Source organism: Pezoporus flaviventris, unplaced genomic scaffold (assembly GCF_033815535.1).
Source record: "Pezoporus flaviventris isolate CSIRO_AGI_PZ_B2104156 unplaced genomic scaffold, CSIRO_AGI_Pfla_v1 ptg000031l, whole genome shotgun sequence".
NCBI lineage: Eukaryota > Metazoa > Chordata > Aves > Psittaciformes > Psittacidae > Pezoporus > Pezoporus flaviventris.
This window is the reverse complement of record NW_026892579.1, coordinates 62,475,326-62,486,775: the sequence shown is the minus strand read 5'-3', so window position 1 is coordinate 62,486,775 and position 11,450 is coordinate 62,475,326. Positions and strand designations below refer to the sequence as shown.

At 44.4% G+C, this 11,450-nt stretch overlaps 1 long non-coding RNA gene across 1 annotated transcript; it reads right to left on the bottom strand.

Annotated features, from left to right (window-relative positions):
• Positions 1-1,834: 1,834 nt before the first annotated feature.
• On the bottom strand, positions 1,835-11,432 carry LOC133273506 (uncharacterized). Its single transcript, XR_009744851.1, has 3 exons — positions 11,355-11,432; positions 2,986-3,200; positions 1,835-1,979 (listed from the first exon to the last, which is right to left on the bottom strand). It is a non-coding gene; the product is annotated as an uncharacterized LOC133273506 (long non-coding RNA).
• Positions 11,433-11,450: the final 18 nt, after the last annotated feature.

The window sequence follows — 11,450 nt, the reverse complement described above, 5'->3', positions numbered from 1 at the left end:
ACCCGGGAAGGAAGTCACTGCTGGCCGGAGATGTCACCCTGGGCTTATGTTGGCAAGGCTTTAGTACTTCCTTCAGCTACACTTCTACCATCTTTTGTCATCTTCCACCTTGGTTTTCCGCTTACAAAACAACAGCTGAGCAGCCACAGCCCAGCCTGGGAAGGAAAACCCATGGCAAGGAGCTGGGATGGGGAACCCTGAGGACGCCCCAAGGTGCACCACACTGCCTTTTGCCTCAGGCACTGGAGATCTGGGTGGTTCTTCTGCAAGATGAGTGCTGATGCCCTGTTTTAAGTGTTCCTTTAGACAGGTATGTGCTGCCTCACTCCAGTCCTGCTTGCAATGAGACAAGACTTTTCTCCTCATATTGCAAAAGCTGATGAGAAGCTGAGATGTTTCAACCTGGAGCTGGTGACTGCAGGCATGGCTCCTGCACAGCAGATGCTAGCTGATGGCATTCATTGCTATTATTTATTGCACTCTTTTCATTAAATTAATAAGACCCCACTATCAGAAAAGATCAAAAATAGACTGCTTCAACATGCAGTAGGATGAACACTTGTGGGGAGATCTTGAGGGAAGTGAAAGAGATGCACAAGATTGCTACAGGAGCTTCTCCTTCCCCAACCATCTATAAATAGGCTCACACTGCGAGCTTGAGGAGAGTCTTTAACTAAACACAATGGTTTATAATATCAGAAAAAGCACAAGTCTGGAGATGATGATGCCCTTATCTGGTATTTCCTGCCATTGTACTGGATCTTGGTCATTTTTAAGCCTTAGAATATTTAAGGTACAGAAACAAGGAATGGCAGGTAACTCATTTTCCATGTGTTCCCAGGTGGGATGCACATATAGGGGCAAAGTAGCTTGAAATGAAGCCTCTTTCATGCAAGGAAAACACCAGTGATGGACCTTTTCCTATCAAGTCCCATGCTAGGTCCAAGATAGATGCAAATCAATGGCATTTCTACATATGAGGATACATTTCCAACCCTAACTATTCTATGATTCTATGATTTCCATTGAATGTGTTTTTTTTTCTCTCTTCTAATTTCACTCCTTTTGTCAGCACACTCACCTATACCAAATGGGTAATTTTATTCTTACAAACAGGCACCACTGCTTTCAAAGGGAACGGATGGTTCCTACAGCATAGCCATCTGCTGCTTGTTGCAGGCTGCTAGTGGCCCACTGTTTTTAAACACAACTACAGCTATGAGTATGTAATGCCTGAAAGCGCTTTGACTGGCATCCCATCCCTTTTCCTTTTCTCTTTCTCTAACAATTTTTGGTATGTTCTTTCAAATCCATGCTTCCCCCCGGTCAGTTTTTCATAGAATCACAGAACTGATTGTAATTCTATAGAAAGGACATTAAGATCATCTAGTTCCAACCCCCTACCATGGGCAGGGACACCTTCCACTAGACCAGGTTGCTGAAGGCCTGGTCTTGAGCCTGTCAGAGATGGAGCATTCACAACTTCCTTCAGTAGCCTGTTCCAGTGCCTCACCACCCTCACAGTAAAGAACTTCCTCCTTATACATATATAAAACGAGATTTACCCCTTTGTAGACTAAGAAGTGTTGTCTCAAAATCTTTGCCGTGCTCATGCAGAAATGACTCGGCAACAGAGATGCAAAGGATACAGAGTGGTGATGCTGGGGGGATCAAAAACAGTAGCCCCCTGACTTGGGAGGAGAAATCCTGAACTGCCATGGGTGTTTTTATACCTATTTAGGACATTTGCTGCCCTTCATTGGGTGTTCTTTTGGTTTGTCTCTCTCCTACTATGATGGTCTAAATGCAAGTAATAATTTATTAAAGAGCTATATAAATTGTTATTTTATTTTTATTAAAAACAAAGCAAAGCAGAACAAATACTCATTTCTGTGGAAGCATGTTCTTTACCACACAGGTCGATTAGCCCAGTTTGATGCTAAGAAAAGATGTGCTGGTGGTAATGATCTTCTGCTTGCCTGCAAGGAAAAAAATAATCCTTTTTGTGTTACTTGGAGGATTGAAAATCAATGTTAGATTTACTGACTGGAGCTCAGCTATAGCAAAGCTTTGGCCAAAATCTCCATAGGTGTAAAGCAGTACAGCTGCTCTGGCTGGAGGGTGCTGGTGCCAGCTGAGCCAGCTGGATTTTATTGCTTATTAGATCAAATTAAAGGATGTTTGCGTCTCACATCAATTCTGACACAGAGATTTGCAAGTAGGAGCATTAAAGATGGCAAAATTCATGCATATGACCACTTTTTATTAAATCATGTATCAGGCTTGTGTTGTCAGCACAGCATCCCCAGGCTTTTACTGACCCTAAGACCTGTTCTGCTCCTAATGCAGTTAAATAGGGCTGTTATTTGTACAGTGTGAGCAGTGATCACCCTAAAAACTGAGAGGGACCTCACTGTCTGTACCAGTGAAGAACCTGCTCCATTGCCTCCTGCAGCCCTGTACAAACCTGGGGGCACATCCCTTATGGGGATTGGGTAGTGTAAGTGATGGGAGACCATCCTGAGCAAGGAGGGATATCTCCTCTGGGTATCGGTCCAGTTGAACACTGTGGGGGTTTTTATTCATGCAGTTTCTCATGCCTCTGCCACAAACCAGCTCAATTTCTTCCACTAAACCCCGATGAGCAAAACAGACTTTTCATCATCTCCTTGAAAAAAACAAATAAAAATTGCAATGTATCTGCCTGCAGGTGATGAAGACAATTACATCCCCCACCTGCTTTTTGCCCCCAATAAAGAAAAGCATCTTTCACTGAAATATCTGTCCTTCATTTAGCAAAGCCGGCAGCTGTCAGGAGAGAAAAGCTGCAGATTGACAGAGGAAAGAAACAGCAAAAGAGCTCCCAGAACAGTGCACAGAAAAAGTAATCTTAAGATGTTGACCTCGCATGGAAGCGTGCGTAGTTAAAACAAAACCAGCAATATAATGTCCTAGTTGTTTCCTAGATGGGAGTGCTGTACTCACTGCATGGTATCCCACCCTGAGAGCCTGCAGTTGTATTTTTCTTGTGGTTTTTTTTCCTACAGAACAGGAAATGTGGCATGCTTAGAGGTGGGTCCTCTTATTCCTGAAACACCAGCACTTCTTTTGTCCCATCACCATTATGGTCTGGTTTTATCAAATCACATCAGGGTTGGTGATTTGCAAGGGCACCGATGCAGTTGCATGAGATTTCTGACCTGTGAGAAATCACATACTGCATTATTAAAGCCCAAATTAGGTAAAAAAATAGTGATTTCTCCCATCTCCTCTCCTTGAGTTCATGTAGTCTTTGATCTTTTCCTCCACTTTAATATTCTGTCTATAAACCAGTTCGCTTCCAGATCCTGCTGTTCAGCTGTTACTGAAAAATCATCTTCAGAAACACTGAGCAGGGAAATGTTGATTTGTTTTGATCTCAGGGGAAATAACGTAACTCAGCAACAAGCCCACCAACAGCAGCTCTTAATACACAACCAGACAGCTCACAGAGAAATCACCTTGCTGTTAGGCTGCGTACACATATTTAATTGCATTTAATTCTTGAACGCTGATACAACTCGTTTCAGCTGTATGAATAATGGGGGGGTTTATTTGGTTCACTGGCTGAACCAAAGGAGAATAGAGGAGAAAAAACATAAAGTGGTTTCATTTTCAGGTTCTTTAATCCTCTTTGCATGAGGCCTTTTAAAACTATTTTTGTAGGTCTTATTATAAAATGGATAAAAAAAAAATGTAGTTTCAGAAGGAAAAGCTGAAGTATTTAATTCCTAAAGCTAATCTGGAGGAGGGGGAAAAGGTTAAAATGCAGCATTTGGGCATACCTCCAGTTAGGCTTTTGGGTGACTTATGCCCAAACATGCACCATATCAGCTCTGAATATGCATTTTGCCAAGCAGAACCAGGGCAAACATAAATGTGAGGCCAACACACACCAAAACCACCATTTCCTCCCATAATTGTATTGAACTTGTCACAGTGGTATTCTTACGAGTGCTGGATTTTCAGACTCTGTGAGTTCTCTAATGTGACCATGCTGAAAACAGCTTTCCTACAAGCGATTACTTACTCACAAAACAAGACTGTTCTTTCCAGTCGTGACTCCTGGAAACACACAGGGTTTGGCTAGGATTGATGTGCCCTTTTCCAGCTTACCAGGCTACCTGCTGGTCAGCCAGCTTTCCTAAAGCCAAGTACTTATTCAGAACAAAAATATTTCAGAGGAAGAACTATTACAGCAGTGATGCTATGCCTGCCTTGCTCTAGTGGTGGTCACCCTGAGACCCAGCAAGCTGGTGGCACTATCATCTGCCATGCAGTGATGGGACCATCACATCCAAAGCTTTTGCCATCCTGTGGTTTCCCAGACTGGGTCAAAGCATCCTCTGCCATCAGGGAATAAATTTGTTGCTGGCATTTTTTCTGCATTTCAGGAATTGTAGTCATTATCATGTAGTATATTTAGTTGCCATTTGAAGCTTCTTCTAGACTACCTATTGAGCTTGTTAAATTGCTAACACAGACATCTCCAGTGATGGTTAATGTCAAAGGCTGACTGCCTCTTGCTTTCACAACACTTGTAGCTGAAACACTGGCACTTCAGTATAACATTCCTGAAATACCCCCACCAGGGTTTTCCCTGTACCTTACTGTCCCCACACTGCTCCCATTGCAGGCAACAACCCACCCTCCAGTGAGGGGCTGTGGGCTGTCAGGAAGGAGATACAGGAGCAGAGATGAGTGGAGGGATGAAGGAGAGGAATGTAGGGGGAAATCCAGTGTGGAGGATTTCAAGAGCTGTGTGACGAAGACATGAGCTGTCAGGCAGGTTCAGGGACCTTGGAGCAGCTTGCTACAAAACAAGCCTAACCGATAAACTGTGGATTTTAATTAACGTGTTCTTTCATTCATGCACAAAATTAAAAACCCATCCAGCCTCAATCACCATCATCTTTTTTCTATTTATTTTTTTCTTAAATTAGGAGGTTTTGCTATACTAATTGTTACATTTGTCCGTTTCCATCAAATCAAACTAATGACAACCAGATGGTTGCAGCTCTCAAGATGCCTCACTCAGGGCTAATCCATGCTCTCTGCTGTGCAGAAGCAAGGAGCAGAGGGAGTCAGTCCTCTTCCTCCAGGCACTGAAAGGACAGGATTAAAAAATACATAGTCAGCAGGAGGCAAAGCTGGTGAATACCACTGTGACCAGCTCTCCCCATGGAGCTGAGGTTGGATTATCCACCCTGTTCATACACTGTCATCAAAAACCATGCAGAGGGATGGATGCGGAAAAGTAATCAGAAAAGTAATCTGTCTGGAACAGAAACAATGTGTGTTTGATCTCTTCAGTCACTCTAAAGGATGTGAAGATTCATATATGCCCCCTGCCTGTGCACTCCCAGTGTGTATAGATGCTGTGTGCATCATCTTCTTGTACACCCTCTACCTGGTCCATCACCCATGCACAAAAAATTACCAAGGGTGAGATTTGTCCCCACATGTTTTGCTCCACAATAACAGACTTGAGATGTTGCTCCTGTCAGCTCCTGATAATACATGCATGTTAATAATTACAGCAGTTTAGTTAAGAAGCAGTAGGTCAAACCTGTTGTGATCACTTGGATGATACATGAAAATTATTACAGGGTGCACCTATTGTAAGTTAGGATGATTAAGGCTGCTGTTATTAACACTCTGCCCTTCCCTATTGCCAGTTTAATTTTCTCTAACATTTTTACATCCTACTCCTCATCGTGCCTTCGGGTTTTGTAGTAAAATTGAATAACCATTTTCCTTTCTAATTTTTCTACTAAAGCACCATCTTCTTTCACCATCAGAGCTGAGAAGCAGGTTAATCCCATGCAAACTCATCTGCTGTTAGCACTTCCCCCTGCTCAGGGGTGATAGACCAGTCAGAAAACAGTGGAACTTCTGCACCTCTTTCATCACTTCTCACAAGCAGCTGCTATCAGAGACCGTCCCAGTTAACAGAAGCCTCTGAGGACTTTCAGGTAGGTTTTAACACCCACAGATTGTGGGAGGCTTGACTAGTTGAGCAGTGGAGCAGACTTGTTGGAGTCATCTGTTGGCCTCCCCAGCACATAGGCACACCACCAGCTTACTGGGATGTGGGCACCCATGTACTGGGAAGCGTTCTGCCCGCAGCTGCGTTGCACATGTCCAGCACGGTGCCAACACATGGTGGTGCACAGGCAAAAATCAGAGTCACACCTCCACAGTGGAAAAGGTTTTATGATTCTTTGTGTTCCCCAAATCAGGAGGAAACTCACTGGTCTGACATAGCCACAAGCTGCAACCTGCCTTTAAAGAGAAACCCTTAGTTTTCCATCTTTCCCTTCTTCAATGGACAATCCTGTTAGGAAGAAAAACATGACCATGGACTGTGGTTCCTTGATTTTGTCTACAATAAAAATGTGGCTCTTATTTATATTCTTTACTGATGAAAGCAGAAGGTTCTCACCTGCAGCTGTCAGGCGATGCTGTCTTTCTGTAATTTGGACGGTTGAGCCAAAATTTCACGTTAAGAGAAACCTTCCTCCATGCCTTTCTGTCTCTGGGGATATCATGGCTCCCTCTGAAATAACCCTTGTGCTCTGCCTCCAAAAGACAATTTCAAACAGCAGCTTTGGGGGGGGGGGGGTTGGATCCTTGGCTTACATCAAATGCCTTATTCTGGTGTGTTTCAGAAAAGCAGATATTCCTGCGGACACCCCAGGGGCTTCAGCTCCTTCTCAAGCTCTACAGCTATGGCTAAAGTCAGCAGACTGTTTAAAAGCAGGTATTGCTGGTAAGGCTGTGATGGGATTTTATCTGCATTCAAGCTAGGCTCAGTTATCATCCAACATTAGGAAGGCTCCCAATCAAATGTTTTTCCATTTCTGAAACTGTTTTACAGTGGCAAACATTTTCACATCCAAGCACCAAAACAAGTGGCACTGCATACACAAAATAGAAACAGCACCAGTAGCTGCACTGGTATCACTAGCCCTTCTGAGACTGGCGAGGAAGGTTAAAAGACACCTAGGACTATTGCACCTGGGGCCTAATGATGATAAGCTCCAGCTATAAAAGGCTGCAGGAGGAGCACAGATTCTTGAAATGGAAACTTGGAGCTGGGTCCTAGGGTTTCCTTGACACATGGAATGCATGTGTCTAGTGGGAAAGAAGGTGTGAGAACTGCCTGTGCTGCTGAAAGTAAGTGATTTTTGGGGGGAAAGTGCTGACGTGCTGTTACTGGGGTATGGTGTTTGTGGTGTGAGAGGCTAGGCAGTCCTCGATAGGAGATGTTGGCTCTCAGGTAGAAGTCAAAGATCCCTCTGCTAATATAATATTTTCCTCCCTTGTGATAGACACTGGTATCCACTTGGCTATGTGTTTATTTCTTGGAAAGGTTAATAGTCATTTGGTTAAGCTTGAAAGGGTTTTCTGCCCCAACTCTTGGCAGAAGGGCAGAAATAGGAGAGATGAGGAAAACTGTCTGTGCCACTGGACTGGGAATCACAGTCTTCTAGCAGTAGTTTCATAGCCTGTGTGACATGACCTTGTAAGTCAAGGAGCAGACAAAATTCAACACTGTATACTATTATTTAGTTAATATTTAACCTAAAAGTTGGGGTTGGCAGCCTCAGTGAGCGACAACTGTGCTGGAGATAATGGGTTTAGCTTTGGGATGCATCCAAAGCCTGACTAAAACTCTGGGGATGTTTGGGATAGTGCTGAACTGACCCCCCCCCCCCATCTCTGCTTCACATGAACCTTCCATGGCTTTGGGATGCTGATGCATCTCCCTCTGACTAGTCCCAGTTTGGGTGCTTGATTTGCAGCCTGTATAGCTGCAAAACGTGGGTGTTTTTAATGTGTTTCAAGGGTCTTGTCCTGCCTGCCAAAAGCTTGCAGCAGCTGCCCAGGCTAATTTTACAACTTGGGTGTTTGCTTCTGACAGGCAACTCCTCATATCTTTATGACTAGACATTATTATATTGTTCTTTCATTTGATAACTGTTTCAGTAATGGCTTCCATTTGCAGTAAATCTCTTGCGTTGCCTTTTTCCCCCCTATTAAACATAAGATGATAACCCTTTGCGGGAGGCTGTGTGCAGCAATTCAGTGAAGCTTTAAGAGGCTGGACAGGAGGGGAAATGTGGAAGGGAAATGTGGTCAGCGCTAGCAAAGTGCCTCGTGGGAAGATGCTTTTTGTGAAACTAATTATACCCTGGAGTACTTGGAAGAGCCTTCCCAGCATGCAAGTTGAACTGGAAAATTAATATTTAAATGGTTCTTCAAGTTAGTACATCTTTGGAAAGCACTGCTCAATACCTGGAAAATATGCCTGTGACATGAGAACAGACCAGTCTGAATCTGACTTGGCACACATTTGGCCACCACCACGGAGCAGAACCTATCCCAGTTAAATGGCTTTGCAAACAGCAACTAAAATACTCTGAGCTCTCCACAACACACAGCCAGTTCAGCCTTACTTTCCCTGGTAGTGCAGCTCTTGGTTTGCAGTAGGGAAGGCTGGAGCTTGCCCAGAAACGTGGGCTGGGAGCAAGTTTCTGAACCCCCAGAGGAGCATCTCCAAAGACCTTTTCAGATGCTCTTAGGCTGTGGCTCCTCTTCCTCATGAGTTTTTTAATACGCACTTTATATATAGTTACCCTGGAGGGTGACAGCACGAGGACAGAGGACATCCCAGCAGCACCAGGAGCTTTGCACTTTTCATCTCCTGTTGCAAGATAGCTTTGGTGGCCCAGTACTGCAGCTCTGACCAGGTCTGGCTTATCTGACGGCTCATTTGCTCTGGAGTTGAGCTGAAACTTGTCAGTGAACTGCAGTGCTAGGCAACAAAACACATCCCTAAAAAATGCATCGAGCTGCATGGATGTCTGTTTAACTAGGGTAACCACACATCTGTGTGCTTAAAAGCAGGTAACTAATACTGAGTGTGCAATTGCAGGAGCAAGAGGAGAGACTACAGCTCTGAACACCAGTGCTCTGATGCCAAGTAGCTGAGCTGTGCTATTGAGTGTGTGTTTGAGCTGGACCATGCAGGCGAGGTGTAACCCATCATCCTGTGTCTGTAAGTCCCCACGAGTAAAGAGGGCTGAGGGTGAGGTGGGATGGGACTGATGCTCCAGTGCTGTGTGTGGCCTCCTGCACTACCAGCTGCAGTGGAGCAACATCTGCTGCAGGGTGGTGGTCACTGCTTCAGTTTAATTCTGTGTTGATATCGGAAGATCTTTGGGGGATAAAAGGTGGTCATGGTCCGAATCCCTGTGCACAAGCTGAATGAGCCAGGCTCAAAATGCAGAAGAGCTTTAAGGAGCCCAAAACCCCCAAAGCAAATGTTGAATGGAGCCTCTAATTTGGGCAGCCCCTGCTGCCTCTCAGTCAGAAGTGCATGTGTGGGAGATATCAGAGGACTTGGTCTTCTAATTCCTGGATGTTTTGGGTTTCTGTCCAGATGATGCTTTCCCAGTATGGGATTTCAAATTCAGGTTGCAAAACAACCTCCTCTAAACTGGAGAAAAGGGTTTCTCCCCACCACTTGACCAAATAAATTACCCCAGTAGCAAAAGGGTCTTTTACCTTCAGTCTGAAAACAGGATGGAAAATTACAGTGGTTATATACAACACGCTGTAAGTACCCTCAGACAATGAGTATTTTGTTGGCTTCCCAAGTCCCAATTAAATCATCATTTATACACTACAATTTAAAGCATATACTCTGCCGCTAAAATCCATAACAGCTATAAAGTGTGTGTTGTGTATACAGTTATTATTGTTGCTGTTTAGTTTCTTATCTATTTTAATAGCTAAAATATTAGAATGGGAAAAGAGAGTACTGATTATCCACAGATACGCCTAATTTAACACTGTGAAGGTATCTGCTAAAATAACATGTACATAATATAGGTAAATGAATGTTCATGGGAGGCTAAAGCTGGAACACAGCAGTGATCCCAGAAATAATTGTTTCTTCAGGAGAGACGAAAAACCGAACAACCCACCCTAAAGCTTCAAATAAAGCCTTTTACTATGCTTTTAAAAATAAATGCTAGCAATGCATTTTAATTTCCCACGTGGTTCAACATACCAGCATTATGAGAAATCCCTTATTTATGAAGCTCCCGGATAAAACCAGGCTCTGATCCTGGAAGTGCCTCTATCCCTGTTAATTATTTCTTAAAAAATAAGAAGCATTTTGACTTTAACTCTGCAGGATGGAAACAGCTCACACAAGCAAGGATGTACAGAATTAATGGCTTATTTTGTGATTGGGTTTATTTCCAAATAAACCCCCAAAAATGTGAGGGGGGAAAGGTGCTTCTCCCTTAGGCTGCCTATTGCTGGCCTTGGGATGGACCCTGGATCCTGTGGATGAAGTTTCTGCTGTAGGGTTTGTTTTTATTGCTTTCCTTGCTTAGATGTGGGGGGGGAGTAACAGTGGATGAGCAAATACAGTGTTTTATAAGGAAAAACATTTGGTCGTTGTAATTTTGCAAATCACAGGATCACAGAATGGTTTGGGTTGGAAAGGACCTTAAGATCATCCAGTTCCAACCCCCTGCCGTGGGCAGGGACACCTCACACTGAACCATGCCATCCAAGGCGCTGCCCAACCTGGCCTTGAACACTGCCAGGGATGGAGCATTCACAACTACTTTGGGCAACCCATTCCAGTGCCTCACCACCCTTACATTAAAGAACTTCTTCCTTATATCCAACCTGAACATCCCCTGTTTAAGTTTAAACCCATTACCCCTACCCTATCGCTGCAGTCCCTGATGCCGAGTCCCTCGCCAGCATCACTGTAGCCCCCTTCAGATACTGAAATCAAAAAGCTGTTGTCTAAAGGAGCAGCCAACTATTGCTGCACACCAAAAATACAACTTTTTTCATTTCTTTAGAGGGCAAATCCTCAAACTGGTTGCATGCGGAAAGTCAAGAATATGCTTCTATTTCATAGAATAGGATTGGAAAGGACCTTAAAATCATCTAATTCCAATCCCCCTGCCATGGGCATTTTGGGCACTATGATTTTTAATTGAAGAAATCATTTTTAATTAAACGATTTTTAATTGAAGAAAAAGGCAATAATTTGTCTCCCACCTTTTCTAAACTTTCTTTCGGTGCCAAAGGCCTGGTTTTGGTGGTGAACTGCAGCGTTCGCCCTCACGGACCCCCCAACACCTCAGCGGGCGGTAGTGCGGCGGGGGCCTTCTTTCTGAGGTAAAAACCCCACCCGATGGGAGGAAGGCGGCTGGCGGGGCCTATTGCGGGCACAGGACGGCCCCACGGGAAACGTGAACCGGGGGTGCGGGATTAACCCCGTCCCGTTGCTCCAGGGCCCATCCCCATCGCCGCCATGATCCGGGCCGAGGCGCGGGAGGGCTCAGCCCCGCCCGCACGGAGAGGGCGGTGTG